Genomic DNA, 22579 nt, shown 5'->3' on the forward strand with positions numbered 1-22579 from the left:
CACACTGCTGAAAATGTGCCTTCCTGAATCTCACCTCCAGAAATTCTAATTCCAAGGGTATGGGGTGGGGGGCCTATGGATCTGCATTTTTAACAACCATTGCAGGAAATTTCAGAGAATAACATTGTTTTGGGCCACACTTTGAGATACATTGTGTTAGAGCCTCGTGAGAGTGACACGACATAAAGGTAGGTCATTTCACTTCTCTAAGGAGCTTAGTTCAAGTCCGACATGGGGGTTGTAAGATGGCAGGAGGATTAAAGAAGAGAAGCGACATCCAGTGCCCAGCACAGAGCCTAGCATGCAGCTGGTGCTCAGCAAATCGCTGCACATCTGCTCCTGACCTTCTACGGTCAAGCCCGTGGAGCTCTGATGCCCTGGAGGAGTGAGCACTGGCTAGGAGTCGCATGATCTATACTCCAACCTCAACTGGGCCACTGATGTGTCACCCCACCTTGGCAAGCCCCTCTCTCTCTGAGCCAGTAAATCACAGTTTCCCCACCTGCAAAAGAGGGAGTGTGATCAGGTGACACCTAGTCCTTACCCAATTGGCAGCTCAATCACCACCTGCCATCTTGAATCGCTCACATCTAAGAGCTCAGGCCTCCCTCACCAAATTCAGTGATCCTTGGCCTGGCTGCCCATTAGAACCATCAAGGAGGCTTTAAAAATACCAGTTAGGAGCAGAAGCCAGAAGAACTACAATCCTGCAGCCTGTGGAACGAAAACCACATTCACAGAAAGATAGACAAAATGAAAAGGCAGAGGACTATGTACCAGATGAAGGAACACAATAGACCACATAGACTTAATTGATATTGATAGGACACTGCATCCAAAAACAGCAGATTACACTTTCCTCTCAAGTGCACATGGAACATTCCCCAGGATAGATCACATCTTTGGTCACAAATCAAGCCTCAGTATATTTAAGAAAATTGAAATCATATCAAGCATCTTTTCTGACCACAACTCTATGAGATTAGAAATAAATTACTGGGGGAAAAAAATATACCAGTTAGGGATTTCCTTGGCGGTCCAGTGGTTAGGACTCCATGCTTGCAATGCAGGAGGCAAAGGTTCGATCCCTGGCTGGGGTAAGATCATGCATATGACACAGCCCAGCCCAAAATAACAACAACAACAACATAAAAAAATAAAAATACCAATTAAATCAGAATCTCTTGGGGATGAGCTCCAGGCACTGGTAACTTTTCAGCTCCCCACAGCAAATCCAGTGAGAACCAGTGATCTAATTCCTTGAGTTCCCCTTTTTTCTAGAAGAGTTAAAACAAAGGGGCCTCAGAGGAAACACTCTCCTCCCCGCTTCTGGTCTAAAGCCTCAGGGAGCAGCCCAGCCGGTAAGAGCCTTAGATATTATCCAGCACCCACCCCCCCAAACTCTGTTTTTTAAAACTAATTTTTGATAATAATTTTTAAGAATCTTGCCTGAGTAAAAATGCACATTGTTTAAACAAAATCAAATAATACAGAATGGCTTTTCACCTACCCCTGCCATCCCCAAAGGTCACCGTATTTGGTTTAATCAACCTTACTGAGGTATAATTTACATACCATTAAATGCACACATTTAAACTGTATGGTTGGATGAATTTTGACAAATGTATTTTGCCTTCCCTTCACCCCACTTCCCACCAACTCCCATGAGACAACACTTTAAACAGTTTTCATTTTACTTTCTCTGGTAGTTTCCCTATGTCACGTGTTTATACTGATACTTTTTGATTTATCTATTTTAGGTAAGGTGACATATCGTTAACCCTCAACCAGCAGACTGTTGAAAGCAAAAAGGAACAGAACTAATAATCCCACAGGACAACAGGTGTGAAACAGGACTGTTCTAGACCAATCAGGGTATCTGGTCGAGCGAATGTTCTCCGTTTATGCCTAGCCCTGATGGATGAGGAGTGGATTAGTATAACCCATCACTAGCTCTCTTCCTCTTCCCAAGTGTTGCTAATTCTGTCCCTATTTTAGTTTGTCTGTTACTTAACTTTGTAAGTTTAACTAATATATATATATATTTTTAAGAAGATGTTCGGGGTAGGAGTTTATTAATTTACTTATTTATTTTTGCTGTGTTGGGTCTTCGTTTCTGTGAGGGGGCTTTCTCTAGTTGTGGCAAGTGGGGGCCACTCTTAATCGCGGTGCGCGGGTCTCTCACTATCACGGCCTCTCTTGTTGCGGAGCACAGGCTCCAGACGCGCAGGCTCAGTAGTTGTGGCTCACGGGCCTAGTTACTCCGTGGCATGTGGGATCCTCCCAGACCAGGGCTCGAACCCGTGTCCCCTGCATTGGCAGGCAGATTCTCAACCACTGTGTCACCAGGGAAGCCCCATAAGTTTAACTAATATTTGTAAGCCCCTACTGCTAGGCCCATTTTATAAGGATATCCCTATTTTCCCCTCCATTTCTGTTCTCTTCTACCTCCCAGTTTCTTATCTCTTTTGTCTTTGTGTTTATTTTGTCAAGGTTGATAGCATCTGCTTCTATTTTGTAGTCATTATTAAGCCGTTCCTATTTTGTCTATAAAAACCCCAAAGCCCAGTGTTTACATTATGTTGATGATGTGACTTTGTTTCCTGTGAGCCTACAGTGTATATTGTGAGTGATCATAGCTTCTCCATGTTTACACTATGATTATCCCTGGGGCTCTCACAGGAAAATGCTTCCAACATCAACATTAAATGAATTTTTCTTCCTTACTCTCTATCAATTTTTCTAAATCATGTCAAAATTTAGTTTCCTTCATATTTGAGTCCTTGATTTCTGGTTGGATTTTTTTTTTCTTCCTCCCTACCTATTGGCGTTTCCTACTGTTTTGTTTCAGTAGGAGAAATCCATGTCACTTCACCATGTTCCTAGAATCCTCCAGCCTCCTTTTATATATCACTTGGAATCTATTCCTTTCTTCTTTCTGATTTTATTCTATCTGGGTCCCTGAGTCTCTCCTCTTACTTGTTCTGAGGATTTCCTGGGTTGGCTGTCTACCAGTCATCCTGGAATTCTTTTACATTAGATCACTGGATTAATTCTACCAGTTTTTATCCTTCACAGTTTCCAAGTTGCTTTACTGGAATACATGTTCAGATGACTTCTCAGAAAGGCAGCATGGGAGGTAATTTCTGAGTCCTTGAATATCTGAAAATGTATTTTTTGCCTTCACTCTTGACTGATAGTTTAGCTGGGTACAGAATTCCAGGTTCAAAACCATTTATACTTAGCACTTAGAGAGGGAATATTAGCAAAAAGGTTAAAAACTCAGTCTCTGGCATGAGACAACCAGGGTCAAATATTAACTTTACCATCTACTGGATCCAGCAAGTCAGTTAACTCTCTGTGCCTCAGTTTTCTCATCCAGAAACAGAGATTAAAAATAGTGCTAACTTATGGAGTTGTGATGAAGATTAAATTAACTTATGTAGGTAAAGTGCTTAAAATAGTGCCTGCACATTGATAGGAAGCTGCTAGTCTTCTGTCTTCTTCTGAAGCTGATGACGATTACGATATCAGCCTGATCCTGCTTCATTGTCAGGAGAACCAGATGTTCTGTTTTTTTTGTAAGTCAATGTTCTGGCCTCTGCAGAAACGTTCAGGATTTTTTCTAATCTTTGACATTTTTCAATTGCTCAATTCCATGGCTGCTTGACATTCTCTCAGGCCTTTCAGTGTAAAGACTCAGTGTCCCTTTCTGTCTCTGGGGATTTTGTCAGTGTTATTATTTCTATGAAAATTTTCTCCACTCCATCCGTCTTTTCTTATTCTGGAACTCCTACTGGTAGTTGGATGTTGAACACTTGGAATTGATCCTGTTTGAATATTTTTTTTCTCTCTAATATTTTACGCCATTTGCTCAATGTTCTGGAGATTTTCTTGACTTTGTATTTCAACCTTTCCATTGATGGTTACAACTTTTGCAATCATAATTTTAATTTCCAGAGTTCTTTCTCATTCACTGATTGTTTCTTTTCCATGGCACCTTGTTCTGACTTTTGGAACTCCACTCCCTCAGCTTTTCCATCAGCCTCATGGTCACCTCAGAGGTATCTTTGTGGAATTCTTGGGCATTTGGAAACACAGTTTAAAACTCTCTGTCATATGCATTTGATCAATAAACTTTCTTTGAGCACATGACCGGTGCTAGGCACTGAGCTGGGTGCTGTGGACATTCCAAAGAGGACATTATGAAGTTATGGTCCCAGTCCTCAAGAGCCCAACTGTTGCAGAGACAAATATGGAAATAAATAATGACAGTACGACAGGGGCACAAGAGGTCCTCCCGGAGGGAGGAATAACAAACAGCCTTCTGGAGATCAAGGAGGACCTCACAAGGGAGGTGGCACTTGAGTGCCTCTTAAGGGATGATTAGGTTTCCAGACAGAGAAGAAGGAAAAGAGCGTCCCAGGCAGAGGACACAGCTGGGCAAGGTTAGGGAGGCTGAGGGAACAGGCGAGGGAGAACCCATATATCTAGAGCTGAGGTTGTGAGGCTGGCAGGCGCCAGACCATGAAGACCTTGTGTGCCTTCAAGGGGGTCTGGAATGGGCACTTTGGGCAGTAGAAAGTCATCAGAGGGGCATTAGCAAAAGAGGGGCATGGAGGGGATAGTGTGTTAAAAGGTCCCTCTGGAAGTTCTGGGATAGGTGGATTGGAGGGCATCTCTTCATCCGAGAGCTCTCAGACAATCTCCCCCCGACTCCCACCCAACACTAACTTCCCCAGCACTGAGGAATATTCCTTATCCGTCCTTAGTGAAAGTCTTCTAGGTGCCCCCCTGGCAAGGTCTGAACTCCACATACACACTATACTTTAGTATTATAACTGCTGCTAGTAACAGTTACAGTGTCCCTTATGAACACAGGTTGTTTTCCGATGACAGTGTTCTTACATCTATCACCTCACTTGACTTCTCCAGTGGTTCTCTAGGAAGGAAGTCAGATTCTTTCTCTGACTTTTCAGAAACCCTCTGCGGTAGGTACTATAATTATCCCCATTTTACAGATGAGGAAGTGGAGGCACAGAGGGATAAGGAAACTTGCGCAAGATCCCAGCACTCATAAGAAGGAGAGCTAAGATGTGAGCCCAGGAAGCCAGGCTGGAGTCTGTGTGCTTACCCACCGCACACACCCCGTCGCTTTGCTCTTCTGCATTTTCTTCCACACCTAGGAAAGATCTGGGCACATAGTAGGTCCTCAGTGAAACGCACTGAAAAGGAGGCTGGAGGATGGAGAACAATGCAGGCAATGATTAAACGGGCACCTACTGATGCTACGCACGTAACAGGGATTATTTCATTCAGCCCTCCTGCCAATCGGGTTGGTCTTGTTTTATCTCCATTTTATAAGAAGGACCCTATAGCAAGGAGGTGGCCAGAACCTGGACTCAGACAAGGCTGTCTGATGTCTTAACTCCCAGGTCTGACCCTCCTCTCTGATCTCTCCAAATGCCCCTGGAGGTGTATGTCTATGGGGGACACCCCGAAGGCATCCTGGACCCCCTCCTCCCATTGTCTTGGTCTTGACTGCCCATGTGGGCGTTGGGCTCCTTGGGGTCATTCTCTCCTTCCGTCTAGCCCACCCTCTACAAGCGTGGCACGGACCCAGCGTGCTGGCGGCCCCCCAGGAAAGTACACGGGAAAGACTCAGGTGCTGCCTTGGCCAGAACGAGTGTTCACTAAGTGTCAGGAACCACTGTTCTTGCCGTGACTGAAGTTTGCTTCCCAGGAATGGGGCGGCCGCGGCACAAGGAAGGGTCCGGGCCAGGGTGGGAAGATCTGGTGCAGCCCCAGCGCATCACTGGCTGGTTGTGTAAACGGCTGCCTGAAGCCTTCACGTGGAGAAAGATTGGGAGACAGAACAGGAGGGAAGGGAGCCCACAGCTCTGGGTCCCAACAGGAAGCCCAACAGGCACATTCAGATGGAAACCAGCTATAATTGGGTGGTACCTCTGGGGGCCGCTTGCAGGGTGTCTGGCTCAGTGGTGAGAGGCCCGTGGCAGGAAGATGAAGTGGTGATGAGGTGACAGACAGGAGGCCTTGCAGGCGGGTAGATGGGTGCGTGGTCACAGTGCGTGCTCCATCAGCTACTGACTGAGGATTTGCGCAACTTTCCTTTGCTGTCTCAGCCGGTAGCTAGGTTTAAAATAAATTCCAGGACATCAAGCTCAGATTTCCAAACCAGCATCCCCAGGCCCCAGGCAGACGTCTGGCACGACGGTGTGATGAGCAAAGTTCATCTCCGGCTGCCTTACCTTCTAGGCCCCCCTCCCCTCCCTCAGAGCTTTCACCACTAAGATCTCGGGCATTTCCTCGTATTCCCCCAGGAGCCTCTGTCCCAGCAAATCCCAGTCCTTCTGGGTCCTGCTCCCAGCTGCCAGTTTGAGGTCTGAGCAGCATCTTACACCAAAGCAGCACAGGGCTGGGGGAGCAGCGGCCGTGTATAGAGCACAACTGATGGGTCAAAGCTCGTGGCTTAAGGTGTTAGCATCCCCAAAGAGATCTGGGGACCCTGGAGGGCAGCACACCACAAGGAAGGAATCCAATCACCTAACGGTGGGACATCCAGCAGCTGGGCCATCTCTGCAGGAAAAGACTCAGAGCACAAAGCATGCCTGTCCATGAGAGTGGGTCCCAGAGGTAGAGAATTCCAGAGCCGGGAAGAGCCCGCAGGCTGTCCTGTCTCACTCCTTCCTCTTTTACAGATCTGGGAACCAAGGCTAGGGGAAGTGAGGTGACTTGCTCTCTCTCACACAGCTAGGAAGCTGCTGAGAAACTGAGCCAACACCCAATTTCCTGAGGTGTGGCCCTGCCCCTCCACGGCCAGCAAACTGAGCAGGCTTTCCCCAGGCGGGGAACCACCAAGAATTCCACGCAGGCCGCGCCCGGATTCCTGGCTGCCGCCCTCCCCAGCCAGCTCCACCTCAGCCCCGACCCGGTGGCCTTGGCGGCCTCCCTGCCATCTCCACTTGGAGCTGAGCAGTCTGGGTCTCCAGTGATTCCAGACACAACAAGGGCTGAGCAGTTCCACTCTGGCTTGCCAGGAGGGTTTGCAGCCAAGCCGTGCTCCTCCAGGGGCAGAGGGCTGACCTGGGATGGCGGTGCCGGGGACATCAGGCACAGCTTGCCTTTGGCCGTCCCCAGGGACCTGTCTGCCTCACCAGCTCAAACCCCCGCCCTCACCCCCGCCATAGTCTCCTCTCCACCTGGACCTACCCGCCCCGCTCCGGGCCACGCTATTGCTTTAACCGTGCAGCCACTGTTCCCTTGCTCTGTAACTTATGCTTTTGCCGTCCCCTCCAGCTTTTCTTTCTGGGTCACCAAACGTAGTAGTGCTGTTCCCCCCTCCTCCATTTCAACCCCGGCCTTCAAGTTCCACTAGCACCTTGTATATTCTTTATAGCGGCTTGAGTGCTTTGTTTTACTTCACACGCTCTGTTCTTGCCTGTGAGCTGTCACTGTGATCTGGCTTCAGTTGTCATTTGCTCTTCAGAATCTAGCTCACTGTCTGAGCAAACATACTGTTGGGTGAATGAGAACATAGATGGACAGAGGGAAGGATGAATGAATGTTGGATGGATGACGGATGGATGGATGGAGAAGTGGATGTCAGCTGGCTGGATACAAGGATGACAGAATGAAAGGACAAATGGACAGATGCTAAATAGATAAGTAGGTGCGTAGATGTTGGGTGGATGGATGAACGGATGTTGGCTAGCTAGCTGGCTGGCTGGCTGGCTCAGTAGATAGATGGTTGGATAGAGGGAAGGAAGGATGATTGGATGAATAGTTGGGTGAATGGAAGAAAGAATGAATGAATGGATAGATGGATGGATGGATAGAAGAAAGAAAGGAAGGATGAGTGGATGGTTGGGTATTTCATCCATTTGATAGGACAGTCAAAGACCTCTTACCTCTTACATCTGTGGGATTTCTATTCTCCCAGTGCAGAGCCCTGACCACTGAAGGTCCAAAGTACAATGTATTATGTTGCCAGAGAATCTCTCTGTTCCTCAGGTCCTCCTCAGCCAACCCTGAGAGAAACAAAGCAAGAGTTTTCGGGCCCACTTGATGGATGAAGAAAGGGAGATCTAGAACTGTTTAGGATTCCCAAGAAGTCGCAAAGATAGTATATAAAGGTCCCGTGTACACGTCACCCAGTTTCTCTCAAGGGTCGTGTCTTACATAACTGTAATGCAATGTCAAAACCAGGGAAATGGTGTTGGTGTGGTGTATGTACATAATTCTGTCATTTTATCACGTGCGTACGTTCACTAACCACGGCAATCAAGGTACAGCTCGATCATCTCCAAGATCTGCCTTGTGCTATTTTCCTACAGTCACGCCTCTCCGTTCCCCCAACCGTCCCTTGTTCCTGGGAATCATCAATTTGTTCTCCATCACTGTACTTATGTCATTTCAAGAATGTTACATAAAAGGAGTAATACAGTGTGTGACCTTTGGAGACTGGATTCTTTTGCTCAGTGTAATGTCCTTGACATTCATTCAAGTTGTTACGCGTCTCAAAATTTCACTCACTTTTATTGCTGAGTAGTAGTTCACGGTATGGATGTACCAAGTTTGTTTAACCATTCACCTACTGAAGACATTTTGGTGGTTTCCAATTTGGGGCTAGTACAAATAAAGCTGCTATGAAGTCACATACAGTACAGCTTTTTCATTTCTCTGGGCCAAGTGCCCAGAAGCGCAATTGCTGGGTCATACGGTCAGTGTATGTTTAGACTTTTAAGAAACCACCAAACTTTTCCAGAGTGGCTGTGCTGTCTTACGTTTCCCTCAGCAGCGTATGAGCGCTCCGGGTTCTCTGCCTTCTCATCAGCATTAATCTTGTCACTCTTTTTTCTTTTAGCCTTTCTGATAAGTGTGTAGTGATATCTCACTGTGGCTTTCATTTGCATTTCCTTGTGGCTAATGATGTTGAACACCTCTTTGCCGTCTGTACCTCTTCTTTGGTGAAATGTCTCTTCTTGTCTTTTGCCCGCTATGTGCTTGGATTGCTTCCTTTCTTACTGTTGAGCGTTGAGAGTTTGTTATATCTGAGTAGGAGTCCTTTGTCAGATAGGTGGTTTGCAAATAGTTCTCCCTCGTTATTTATTTTAGTGCTGAAATTGCCCTTGTGGACTTTTAAAAGAAAGTTTTCATTTCCTCATCTGACAGGTTGTTTTCTAGACCCTACTGTGTGCTTGCTGGGCACTTGTCTAGGAGCTAGGAATAGATAAGACAGATAAGGCAGGGTCCTTGCCCGTGAGGGGGTTCACAGTCCGGTGTCCAGGAGTAGAGAAAAAAAACAGATCATTTCAACACAATGCAGTCAATGGCACAAAGAGACATGGATGCGGTGTGTGGGAACACCATTGGCCAGGGAAGACAGGCAAGTCGGAAGGATGAGTCTGCTCCTGTGGGCGGGCAAGGAGTCACGGGCATCCTGACCAGAAGCAAGGGCTCACGCAGCTGTACTTGGGTAATTCAAAATTCACAGCAGCAGGGCTAGGAGGCCGGAGGGCGCTGTGGGGCCGGTGCTTTGGGGAACTCCTTGGAATCGGGTTGGCATCTTGGAAGGCACTCCCCGGTCGTGTGACCTTGGACAAGGTCAGTTAATGTCTCTCAGGCTCAGTTTTCTCACGGGCAGAATGAGCTTGTGGTACCTACTTCCCAGAGGCTCTGGGAGGATGAGACATAGTGAACATGACGCATTTAGACCAGGGCCAGGGAGGTAGGATTAGGTGCTTGATGAACACTGGCCTTGGAAAAGCCCTTTGGGAAAGCTGAGCAGGCTTGGCTCGCAGGAGAGAACTCCACCAAGGTCCTGCCCCTTCCCGAGGGTCTCTCTCTTGGGCCTGTCTCTACCGTGGTTCATCCTGCCCGAGGGAAGGAGGGAACTTCGTCCTGTCTAGGTCAGATGCCTCTCCCTGTGCCCGGGACCACACCCTGGGCCCAGGGGCAGTCTCCACCGATTCACACACACTTCCTTTGGTTCCTCCCAGCAGCCCTGAAACCTCCCTGGGCCTCCAGCCTAGCACTCTCTCTCTTTCTCAGCAGGCTTTCTTGGAAGAGCTATTTACTTTCAGTGTCGCTTCCCTGTCACTGTTTCACTCCGTGTGGTCTGGCTCCCCGCTGCCCACACCCCAGGGACTTCCCTCGTCAAGGTCCTCGTGGCCTCCGTGACCCTGACAGCCTTCGCTGTCTCACCTGATCGCCCTGCAGCATCTGAGAAGGCCGACCGCTTGTCTTCTGGAGCCGTTCTTCTGGCCTGGCTCTCAAGGCTGTGCCCCGGCATGACTTCTCCTGTTGTCGGGGGAGCTTCTGCTGAGGTCCTCAGCAGGTTCCTCTCTGTACCCACTTCTGTCGTGAGGCGTCTCCAGGGGTTGTCCCCCAGCTCCTCTGTCCTCCCTCAACACGCTCACATCCTTCCTGGCGCTTATCTGATCCCTATTCAAGTCTTCCGTTAGTTTCTGCCGTCTGAAGCCTCTAGGATCTCTATCGTGAACTCCAGACCGTGGCATCCAACTGTCTAATCAATACCCGTCTACACCTCAAACCCATTCTGAGTACCATCGCGGTCACCCTCCTCCCCAGACCAGCTCTTCCTCCGCGGTATTCCATCTTTCACTGAGCACACCACAGTCTTCCAGCTGTCAAGAACAGGATGCAAAAACACAGGGAAAGGGATGGTTGGAGAGGTGAGGGATGAGTTAGGTGTCCACTTACACACCAGGGGACACTGGGGTAGGGAGGCCAGAGAGCAGCTGTGGGTGTGCAGCTGGAGTTTGGAAGAAGGATCAGGCAGGAGACATGATTTGCTGATGTTCCAGCTGAGCCAAGGGCAGACCTAAAGCCTAGCTGGAAACCACAGCCCTTTCCCAGGAGTCCCTCAGCCAGATGGCCCTTGTAGGTTCAGGCCTCCCACCTCTAGGCTTGTGGGTTGGAGTGTGTAATGATCTACAAGGGCAGAGAAGGAAGGAAGAAAGGAACGGCTCCTCTTGGTTAAGCAAGGGGAAAGGAGATAGCCAAGAAAGAGGGAACCGGGAGGCTGGAAGTGACAGTGGCTCTGGGGGATTGGGGTCGGAAAACACAGGGTTAGGGGCCAAAACAAGAGGTGAACTTGATGTGTTTATGAGATTTGGGGAGGAAAGACTGAGTTACCCTGCACGCCACTCCTCGTCAATGTGTGAATTTGCACTTCCTGCCTTCATCTGAGAAAGGTGGGAGGGAGGGACCACTAATGACAATGATAAGACAAGCAACACAAAAGATGGTAAATGAAAACTACCTCTGACTGTTATAGAATGGAAGAGGGATATTTGTGAGGCAAAAAGAGAAAGCAGGCACTTGTCCTACCTTGATACACCACAGACAGTTATTGAGGGCGCACTAGTGCTTAGCCCTTCAGATACTTGTCACATTCTACCTTCATTGCCGTCGTGTGCAGCGTACGGGTTTATCCCCATTGTACAGATGACGAAACTGAGGCTCAGGAAGATTACTCAACTGATTGTTGACCACACAGTTAAGAGGTGCTGATGTCTGATGCTGACCCCCATGTTCTTTTGGTTGTAGTTTTGTTAAGTATTTTATCTTTCAAAATAAAGTGATATGATCATAGAGTTTAACAAGTCAACGAGTTCCACAAAATTTGTCAAGGAGAAGAGCATTCACCAGCCTCCCTCCCTCATACACAAGTACTTGCAACTTTTTTAATGGATTCAGCACGAAGCATATAAATGTTCTCTTATTCCTTGTTTTCAGTACAGACCTGCCCCCTCAGCTGCGCCTCCTACCCTTCATCTCAGCACTGAGATTCTGTCTTATCTCCAGGCTTTTGTCATGGGAAGAAATGGACGGTTGCCCAGCTATAAGGAGCAGAGGCAAGGATCTGGAGGTCTTATTGACTCCAAGTGAATTGCTTTCATTCTGAAATCCTTACTTTTGCCCCTCCCTTCACTCACTTCCAGAAGTATCTGATGCTTTCAGTTCCTGAGGCTTTTGAGGGTTCTGCTGTGTAAATCAAGTTGGCTTGCAGCTTTTCCCAATACCAGCTTAAGGATCCTTGATATTCTCCTGCTGAGACGGTTGCCACTTGTCCATCTGCTTTCCAGCTTCCCCAATTTTGTGACTCTTGTCTTCTCTCATTCTCCACATCCTTACGGGTTTGTGTCTTCTGCCTTCAAGCTCTACCTTTACCTGGGAATCCAAGGCTGCTGCTCTCTCCCCAGACACAGGTATCTTGTGCTGATCGTGGGCAGGTCCTGTATACACGGGTTACTTCTCAGCCACAAGAGTCTCTCAGAGAGAAAGGAAGTGAGCTTCTTGGTGTGAAGTCAGCACATTTCCCACACAGGAGTCAAGACACCTAGACCTACACTGACTTGGTTACTATCTTCCTGGGCAACCTAGAGCAAGTCATTTTACCGTTTTTTTTTTTCCTGGACCTCAGTGTTCCCATCAGTAAAACAATACAAATGTCACCTGCAACCCTGAATGAAGATAATGAGAATCGAATGAGATGAAGACATACATGAGAGATACAGTTCTCTGCATAGTTTCAGGCAACACAGATATCTGAGATGAACATTTCCGGTCTCTAAGTCAGGAGGCATTGAAGCTGTGCTAGGTCCTCCAGATTCAGAGACGGGAAAAGCAGGTCCCTTTCCCTGGAGAAGCTCATGGCGCAGCAGAGGAGACAGAGGAATAAACAAAGCATTGCTGTATCAGGAGCTAAGCAGGAATGCGGGTTGTAGGTGAGAGCACAGCAGGGGAAGAAACCAACTCTGCCCACTGGCGTGGGGAGTAGAGAAGAACTTCGTAGGAGCTGGGAAAGTCTGCACCATTCTGAGAAGAAGAGGAAGGTATTCAAGACAGAAGGGCTAGTATGAGTGAAGGAAAAAAGACATGAATCCGCAGGGCGAGAGCAGAGAGCTGTAGTGTCTTGGGGCCGGGGCTGCGTGGCTGGAGTGGACCAGCTTGTGCCCCCCAGCTATGCCGTTCTCTTTCTCTGTGAGCCAGAGCTGGGGTTTCACCTGGGCAATGGCACGGTTGATTCTGCCTGAGGGAAGGTTGCCTCTGGCAGCGAGATGAAGGGGGGCCCAGAGAAAGGCCAGGTGGAGCTCAGAGATCTGTCAGGATGCTGTTCCCATAGACCAGGGGAAGAGTGATATGACCTCAACTAGGGCCGGAGCAGGGGAGATGCAGGGGAGGCTATGAGCTTCAGGAGATCTGTAAGAGGCCAAATCGTCAGGACTCGGTAATGAACTGGGTATCGGGAAAGGCTGAAGAGTCTAGACTGACCCTTGGGCATCCAGCTCTGATGGCTGGCTGGTTAGTAGGGCTGTCCCCCAAGCCAGGGGGGGTACAGGAGGGAGAACAGGCTGGGCAGAGGAAAGCAAGAGAAGGCAAAGTGTTTCGAGGTGGGCATTGGGAGTGTGACGGGCCTGCGAGACACAAGAAGGGATGACAGTGAGGGAGCCGAAAGTGTGATTCAGGAGAAAGACTACAGCGAGCAGCTGTCTGGGCGCTAGTCATTCGAGCAGAACCAACACCATTATCATCACCAGTATCACCATCGCCTTCGTTATTACCAACATCACCACCCTCATTGTGACTATCAGTTCCACCACCATGACCATCACCACGATCACCACCTCCACCACCACCACATCCATCACCAGCCTGTTCTTTGAAGATGAGTGCCCTTCGCCCAACTTCCCAGAAATTATTGTCTCTTCCAGGACAGAGATAACTCACCTGGGCCCATGCGTGCCCATGGCAGACATGCAGGAACTACGACTATTCCAACCAGCTAGGGACAAGTGGACATCAGTGTCAGAAAAACGGAATCTCTGCTCCTTGCCACCTCATCCAGCCGGCCCAGGGTCTCATCTGAGTGGTTGGTGCACCTGCCCTCAGCCAGGCCCTGAGTCTGCCATCTGCTGTCACCCCAGCCACATATACTGGGCCAGCGCCCACCTTCTCAAAGCGGCCAGACTACTGTGTCCCGTGCCTGTTTTAATACCCAGTACCCAGCGTAGAAGTCTCCCACTCTGCCATCTTTACCACAACTTCACCCTCCTTGGGCTCTGAAATTCTATCCCCTTGCTCCCCCAACAGCTCTCTTGCACGTTCCTCCTATTCAAGGTACCTCAGCGGTGGTGTGTTTGTGTAGTGAGCTCCTTGGTCCTCCTTAGCTTCTCTCAGATCCCTCTGGCCATAATCATACCTCGTCTTCTCAAAGAAGCACATGCTCACTCCTCCTTTGGAGTCAGGCTTCAACATGCACTAGCTGTGTGACCATGGGAAAACCACTGACTTCTCTGAGTCTCAGTTTCTTCATCTGTAAAATGGGCGATAATACCTTCTCCCTTACAGGGCTGTCATCAACCTTGACTGACATAGCAGGGTCGACTGGGACCTTGCCTGACGCATCCTAAGTGTTGTGTCCATTTTCATTACCTCTTTATTTTTCTACCCCACAAGCCATTGCCTCCAGATTTCGTTTTTGTCATTGTCATTTATGGTCTTGATTAGCCTATCCTAATGTGGCATTAGTTACATAAGAGCAGAGTTTGCATCGTATATGTCTTTGAATCTCCTGCAGCTCTGTGCTCCATAAATGTCGGTTGAATGACTGAGTGAATTGATTTAGCAGAGAAGGTACATCTTACATTCTTTTGTGCATTCTCCAACCACACGACACTGGTTTGGGGGGATGTTTGTACCCTGCTCCCATCCAGTTGTGTGGATATAGCAGGGCTGGCCAGATTTCAAACAGCATCAATTACTGAGACAACATGAGCTGTTTCCATTGGGTCCTTAAATGGACCTGCACTAATCAGGGAAGACTTCCTGGAGAAGTGACGATTAGACCAGAAGTTCTCTGAACCCAACTGTACTTCAGAACCACTTGTGGGATTTAAAAACCCAATGTCCACAGGCCAGACCCCGGGCCAATTAAATAAAGGTCTCTGGGGATGGGAGCCAGACGTCAGCAATTGTTATAGCTCCCAGGTGACCCTTGTGCAGCTCAGTTTGAAAAGCTCTGGGTTAGAGGCTGTTTTTGAAAGACTCAGGTAACGGGAGGGGCAAGAAGCTGTTGGGCCTGGAGGTCTGATGAGATGCCCAGGGGTGTCGTTGCCCTGCTCTCCTCTGCTGCCTGTGTTCTCTCTGCCTTTTTTTTTTTTCCCCCACTCACCTCCAGCTCACTTTCCCTGCTGACGTGATGGAACATTTCCTTCCAGTGGCTGCATTAATAACATCGTGTATCCCCGGGGAGATTATGAGTGTCTCTCTCTCTCTCTCTCTCTCTCTCTGTTCACAGCCCCCTTGCCCATCAAAGGCTGAGGGTGCAGGGAGGGGACAGGCGGGATTTACACTGGTAACTCCAATTAAGACAAATGTCAGCTCCCTCTCTGCGGGCTGCCGGCGCTGGCGCCCTGTCGGGTGGCATAGGTTCGGTGTGGGAGAGCAGGAATATTTTGCTGTAACTGTCAGGCTCTGACAGAAGCAGCCAGAAGGAAGCAAAAGGAGAGCATGAGCAGGAGGGCAGTCCTGGCCCAGGTATCCACTGGGAGGCGGCTCACAGATCCCATCCCCCCCTTGGAAGCACCCCAAGGAGCCACTTTGGAAACACAGTGGGGCCCGCAGGCCCTTGCTATGGGGGTGACACCTAGAAGCAGCTCCCAGCCCCAGGGACACCAGGACTGGCTGTTTGTCCGAGGCTGTGCCAGGGTCCCCTATCTGCTGAATGAAACAGTCCCTCCTGTGCCAAGTGACGTCTCTGGACCAGCAGCGTCTACGTCACCTGGAGGACTGCAAGAAATGCAGAGTCTCAGGCCCACCCAGCCCTCCTGAGTCCGAACCTGCAGATTAACAAGATCCCTAGTGACTGGAACACACGTTAACATTTGAGAAGTGCTGGAAATGTGGACCTGGACTCGAGGGAAGACAGAGCAGTGGCGTGGTGTGGACAGGAAGACACTGTGGTGTCAGGGGTTCGAGGCCTGGCTCTGCCCAGGAGCTCCTGGATCTCCTTGGACAGGTCATTTTGGCACCATTTTCCCAGTCTGTACAATGGAGACAAGGATACCTCCACACAGGACGAGCAACTCATGGAAATGCTTACAAATGTAGGTCATGATAGTGATGGAGGAACAAAAAATAATAGTGATGATAACAAGCATGTACTAGACACTTCAGATGATCCTGGACTGTTCAAATAACTTTATGTAAATTATCTCATTTAACTCTCATATATCACTGAAGCATTATTATCATCCCCATTTACAAATGGGAAAATGGTGACTCAGGAAAGTGAAAGAATCCAGCCAGGTGTACACAGGTAGTAAAGGCTGGAGCCACACTGGAACCTATACGCTTAACCATTATGCAATCACTGAAGCTTTCCTCCCAAAGCCACCCTCTACTCACGCTTTTGCAAAAGCAAAGAAGTCTTCCCTCTCCTGGGCAACACTGGGCTGCCTCCAAACTGTAGGGACACCACCATCGGGACTACCGAGTTCTCCCAATTACAAGCCAGAGGGCAGCGTCCTTGACCCTGCCTGGCCCCCTAGTAGCCCGTGACCCTGGTCACATTACTACCCCTATCAATGGGCAGCGTTCTGTAATCTTGGCCTCTTATCTTCCTCACAAGCCTTCTTGGGTCAAAAGAGAGAATAACAGTGTGAGTCCTTTGAAAGCTACAGAAGTAGAGCCATGGAAACAATGAACCTTGGAATCAGCGAGAACAGGGTTCATATTCCAGTTCTGCTATGTCCTGTGACCGTAGGCAGTTTACTTTATCTCCATGGGCCTCAGTTTGCTCTTCTGTAAAATGGGAATAATAACAATCTGCTTCCTAAGGTGGTTGAAGAGATTAAAGATGGTTTGTTTTTAAGGCTCTAGCACAATGCCTGGCACGTAGTAGGCACTCAAGAAGGAGTAACTGCTCTTCTTCATCAACTTCATCAAACTCTTCCTATAAAGGAATCCCGTGGGTAAAACGGGAAGGCTCTGGTATCAAGGACATCAAAGAGGGATTGAGGGGCTTCCCTGGTGGCGCAGTGGTTGAGAGTCCGCCTGCCGATGCAGGGGACACGGGTTCGTGCCCCGGTCCGGGAAGATCCCACATGTCGCGGAGCGACTGGGCCTGCGAGCCATGGCCGCTGAGCCTGCGCATCCGGAGCCTGTGCTCCGCAATGGGAGAGGCCACAACAGTGAGAGGCCTGCGTACTGCAAAAAACAAAACAAAACAAAACAAAAAAAGAGGGATTGAGTCTGCTGAGTCAGCCGACTGTCTTGGGGCTGGGGGCCCTCAGCCAGGTGCCTGCAGCTGTGTCTGGGTGTGTAGTGGGCATGGAGTTTTGGAAAGTCCTGCCACCAGTGGCCACCTAGTTAGCACAATATCAGAGAGTCTTGTCTGGAGAAAATTATCTATTTTTTTTTCTTTCTTTCTTTTTGGTAATTTATACCACTTCAGATGTAAATTACTTCTAGAATTTTTTTTCTCTTTTCTCTTTCTTGAACAGAGCGGCCCAAGCCTTTTCCTGGCGACTTGCAGTCACGCTTGTGAGCAGTGTCCGCTGCTGTGTGCTGTGATACGGGGCGCCCTCGGGGCCCCGGACTGAGGACAGAGCCCCACACGGCCACAGGTGGCTGACAGCAGATCCTCCCCAGCTGTGGCCTTGTGGTTCCGACACAGAAGGGCCCTGTTAAAATGGAAACATCTGAGTGGGAAGCACATCAAGACACTGTGGTCCGTGACCTCCTCCTCTGAGCGAGCAAGAATTGATTTCTTGGGTTAACAGCAGGTATCTGGCAAGGCCCCAAGGTGAGGGTGGTCTCAGTTTGAGAAGCAAGGAGAAGGGAGAAGGACAGGACTTGGCCTTGGAGCTTCTTCTGGTGCAGACAGGAAGGGATTCAGACCTGCCCAGGGGATCTGCTGGTGTAGAGGACGCCACAGTCAGGGTGGCTGAGGGGTGAACTCCCCTTGTCATCACCGAGAACGCTCGGGAGCCAGGGGCAAATACAAGTGCAGGTACAGCAAAGGCTTAACTGCTGATTAAGGGCTGTGAGCCCCCTGCTTCCCACAAGATAAAACCCCCTTGCTCAGCCTTGCACACAAGCAAAGCAGCCTATATCTCTATTTTTATCCGTATAAATAGCTTTTTTTAAGCCAGCGATTTGGCTGAAGACATGGAAAGCATGTGCACCGAATTTGCAGATGACTCAAAGCTGGAGGGGGTGAGAGAATTAAGGTTCAAGATGATCTCGACAGTCGAGAATGCTGGGTCAAAAGCAACCAGATGAAATTTAACATCAATAAATCTAATGTCTTGAATGCAGTTTCCAAAAATCAATTGCACAAGAACAGGATGAGGTAGACCTGGCTTGACTGCAATTCACATAAAAAAGATGAGGAGGTTTTAGTCGGCCTCAAGTTCAACGTGAGCCAGCTGAGAGAAGAGGAGGTTTGGGGGGGGGGGGGGAAGGAACACATCCTCGGGCTTAGGCGGCGTTAACCCTTGGTGATGAGGGGAGAGGGCGCTGGATGACTACATCTGAGAGTGTCAGGCCCAGGAGGGATAGGAATGAGAGCTAATACTCAGCGGGTACTCAGAACACAGCGCATCTGACACACTCGCTCGCTTAAGTTCACACAGCCAGTGGGTGGTGGACCCATGCTCTTGACCGCTCCACTCTGCTGCTTCTCCATCAGACAACAGCCTGTCTACTTTCTCTTCTGCATTTTACAGATGAGGAGACAGGACTGGAACCGAGAGCACGCCTTGTCCACAGTCACCCAGGGAGTGAACTGCAGACTCAGGCCCCCCTGGGACCCTCTAGTCAACGCTCTTTCCCTCTGTCACGCGGGCTGACTGCCACGTCAGGGTGGCTGAATGCTTACCTTTAAAGCATGAAAGCCTGTGTCGCATTCTGTGTGGTACTTATTCCCCAGCAGACTCCACACCACCCTGCCTTATCAGGTGGGGTAATGCACAAGGTTTAGCTTTTTCTTTGTCACCAGGAGTCACTTTCAAGGTTAACGATGACCGATTACCGTGCCTAATTCAGCCACAGCGGGATATGTACACTGCATAGAACCTGAGATTTTGTAGCAAGTGTCCCTGTTTATGTTCCCATGTTTGTTTCTGCAATTGTTTTCCAGTTAAGCTGCTCAGGGCCTCACTTCTTTCTAATTTGTCACAATCAGCCAGCCTTTCACATTAAGGAGACCTAAATTGAGTTTCTGCCCCAGGCCAGGCATAGTGTTGGGTCCTTTACATATATTATCTCAGTTAAACATCATGACAACACTGTGAGCTAGGTTATTGTTATCCTCATCTCTCAGTGAGGAAATTGGCTTTACAGGGTGACCAATCTCCCAGTTTGCCTGGGGCTGAGGGGTCTCCCAGGACATGGAGCTTGGCATTTTGAAACAAGGACAGTCTGGGATAAACGGGGGTGATTTGGTCACCCTAGGCCCAGAGAAGTTAAATAACTTGTCTGAGGTCACACAGCTAGAAGGTGGCTGAGCCAGGATTCAAAATTAGTTCCCCTGATACCAAATAAATCTTGGTAGAAATGAATGTGAAGTAAGAGCAAATAGATTCCAGCCAACTCTCTGGTGTCTGACTCAGACTCCTAGAAGACTTGTTCTGCTTCTGACTGATTAGGATGTATGAGCATGGTAAGAGAAGGTGACCTCAGTGGTGAGAGGCCCACAGATGAAGCCCCCCAGAAATGAACAAGGGACCCGAGGAAAAAGAGACAGTGGAAGAGAGGCAGGGAGGCTGACTTTGAGCCATCATAAAGCTCTCATGGGAAAGAAGATACTCAAGCCGTGAGGTCCTGGGGGCCCATCCAAAAGCAGGGAGCAAAGTCACTGGGAGGCAGTTGTGGCCCCATGTCAGAACTTTCCAAAGATGGGGTCAATGGAAGGAGCTTTCTCAGAGGTTGATCATGATCTTCCTTCCCAGCGCTGGAGGCGTGTAAGGAGAGGCCGGGTGATCCTCTGCCGGTGATTCTGCAAAGGGTATTCTTCTAGTACATGTGAGCCTGGCCTGGACGAGCTCTCAGCTCCCTTCCAACTCTGGGACCCTCTGGCAGACGTGGGCTCTCTTCCCTACAACTGTAAATATTTGTGCATTCCCAAGTTATAAAGTGGAGCTCTTGCCTTACAAAGGTCAAGACGACAGGCTCGTTTGGGGAACAGTTTGTTTAGTGTTTCTTTAGGCTGTGTTTCCAAGACTTCTTGTCATCTGTGTTTGGAGTGGACACAGAGGCAGGATTTTTTTTTTTTTTTTCTTGGTGAAGGAGGATTGTTCAAGAGGAAGGGATGTAAATGGAGATCATTCAAGAATGCTCAGCCATAAAAAGAAACGAAATTGGGCTATTTGTAGTGAGGTGGATAGACTTAGAGTCTGTCATACAGAGTGAAGTAAGTCAGAAAGCGAAAGACGAATACCGTATGCTAACACATATATATGGAAGTTAAGAAAAAAACTATGTCATGAAGAACCTAGGGGTAAGACAGGAATAAAGACACAGACCTACTAGAGAATGGACTTGGGGATATGGGGAGGGGGAAGGGTAAGCTGTGACAAAGTGAGAGAGTGGCAGGGACATATATACGCTACCAAACGTAAAATAGATAGCTAGTGGGAAGCAGCCGCATAGCACAGGGAGATCAGCTCGGTGCTTTGTGACCACCTAGAGGGGTGGGATAGGGAGGGTGGGAGGGAGGGAGACGCAAGAGGGAAGAGATAGGGGAACATATGTATATGTGTAACTGATTCACTTTGTTATAAAGCAGAAACTAACACACCATTGTAAAGCAATTATACTCCAATAAAGATGTAAAAAAAAAAATGCAGAAGCAAACCCGAATGGCAAGGACACTTCCTATACGCGGCTATGGCAGAGACACGATCCCACCCTGCCTCTCTTGGTGAAGGATCAGCCTGGGGGGCTCTCGTCCCATTGCACAGGGCTTCCTGGGAGGGGAGCTGAAAGGGTTACCCCACCCACTGCAGTGAGTTTGGTCCATCACCTGTTTATGGGTGAGTGAGGAGGTGACTGGTCATCAGGTTTTGATGCTCATAGCTGGTGCGGCTGTTTCAGCTCCTTCCCCAGGAGCTGCAGAGGCAGAGATGGGGAGATACTAAGATCACGTGTTGGTTGAGAGTTGGAGGGGAGTCTTATTTTTCTTTGCGGGTCACAGCATGCTTTTTATTGCTGGTCTCCTGTTCTTCACATTCTGGTTCCTCTGCCGCGTTGACATCCCCTTGAAAACACAGATCTGAGGTGAGCGCCTTTCCACACCTTTCAGAAGAACTCCCGCCTCTTCCATAAACACGCCCCACTTTGTCACATGTGTGTCCTTTCCCACGTGCTGTTCCCTTGGCCTGGACTATTCTTCCCCTCTCCATGCTTTAGTTTCCATCTGAGAAGGGGGGCAGAAATAGTATCTGTCTCATCATATCGTTGTGGGGATTTGACGAGTTAATACATGCAGGGCCCTCAGAATACTGCCTGACATTCCAGGGTAGCTGTTTCTGTTCTTATTTTATTTGATGGCCCACTTCTACTCATCCTAGGAGAGCCCGGGTCACCTGCTCTGTGAAGTCTTCCTTTTCTTCCCCAGAGGTAGCTTTGTTTTTTGTTGATTTTCGGGTTTGGGGTTCTGGGTTTATTTGGGGGCTCTGTGACATTTACTCGTTGGGACATTTCATTGTAATGACCAGCCCACATGCTGGTCTCTCCCACTAGATGGGGGAAAGGAACCCCCAGGCCGGTTGTTTCCAACTCTGTGCCTGGTACACAGCGTCTGACACGTGGTAAGAGCTCCAAAATTGTTGTTGCCCAAATGAATGGAAGGGTGAGTAAATTAGAAAAAATGTCTGGTGGTCCTGAGAGCCGGCCCTGTTTGTTCCTATCAGGATGATGTTGTCTTAACCCCAAGAGACCCTGTTCTCTGCATCCCCACTCCTGCCCCACTCTCCTCCCCACGGTGTTGGACAGACATCTCATTTTCCCACTTCTCTAAAACATTTTAGGTTTGGAAAATAGCAATCATTTAGGAAAATGGGTAATTACTGAGGGCTCAATCACGGAAAGCATGTAACTCCTGGAGTCTTTAGTGAAATGTCAAGGACTTGATTAGAACAAGCCCAGTCCCTGGTGATCTAAAAAAAATATGATCTGTTTGTCCTAGAGGGGGAAGAAGGATCACTCTTTATTTACAAACCAGTCTGGCTAATCCCTTCTGACAATATGGGAAGTCATTCGGCTCGGCTGAAGTATTATTTCAGGGCTCCCTTAAGGAAGAACTATCTTCTACTCAATTAAAGCAAAGCCTGAACTTGCTCTGACCCCGTCATTCCATGGACAGGAAAGCTGGCTTGACTCCTTCCAGCAGGGAGGCTGCCCGGGCTCCAGGCCGAGTTCTTTTACATCAGGACGTCTCAGCATTTACTGGGGTGAGAAACAGGGGAGGGGAAACCATCCCTCCCCAGTTCCCTTTAGCCCGGCCCAGGGTTGGGTGCTGGGAAAG

Source organism: Tursiops truncatus, chromosome 2 (assembly GCF_011762595.2).
Source record: "Tursiops truncatus isolate mTurTru1 chromosome 2, mTurTru1.mat.Y, whole genome shotgun sequence".
NCBI lineage: Eukaryota > Metazoa > Chordata > Mammalia > Artiodactyla > Delphinidae > Tursiops > Tursiops truncatus.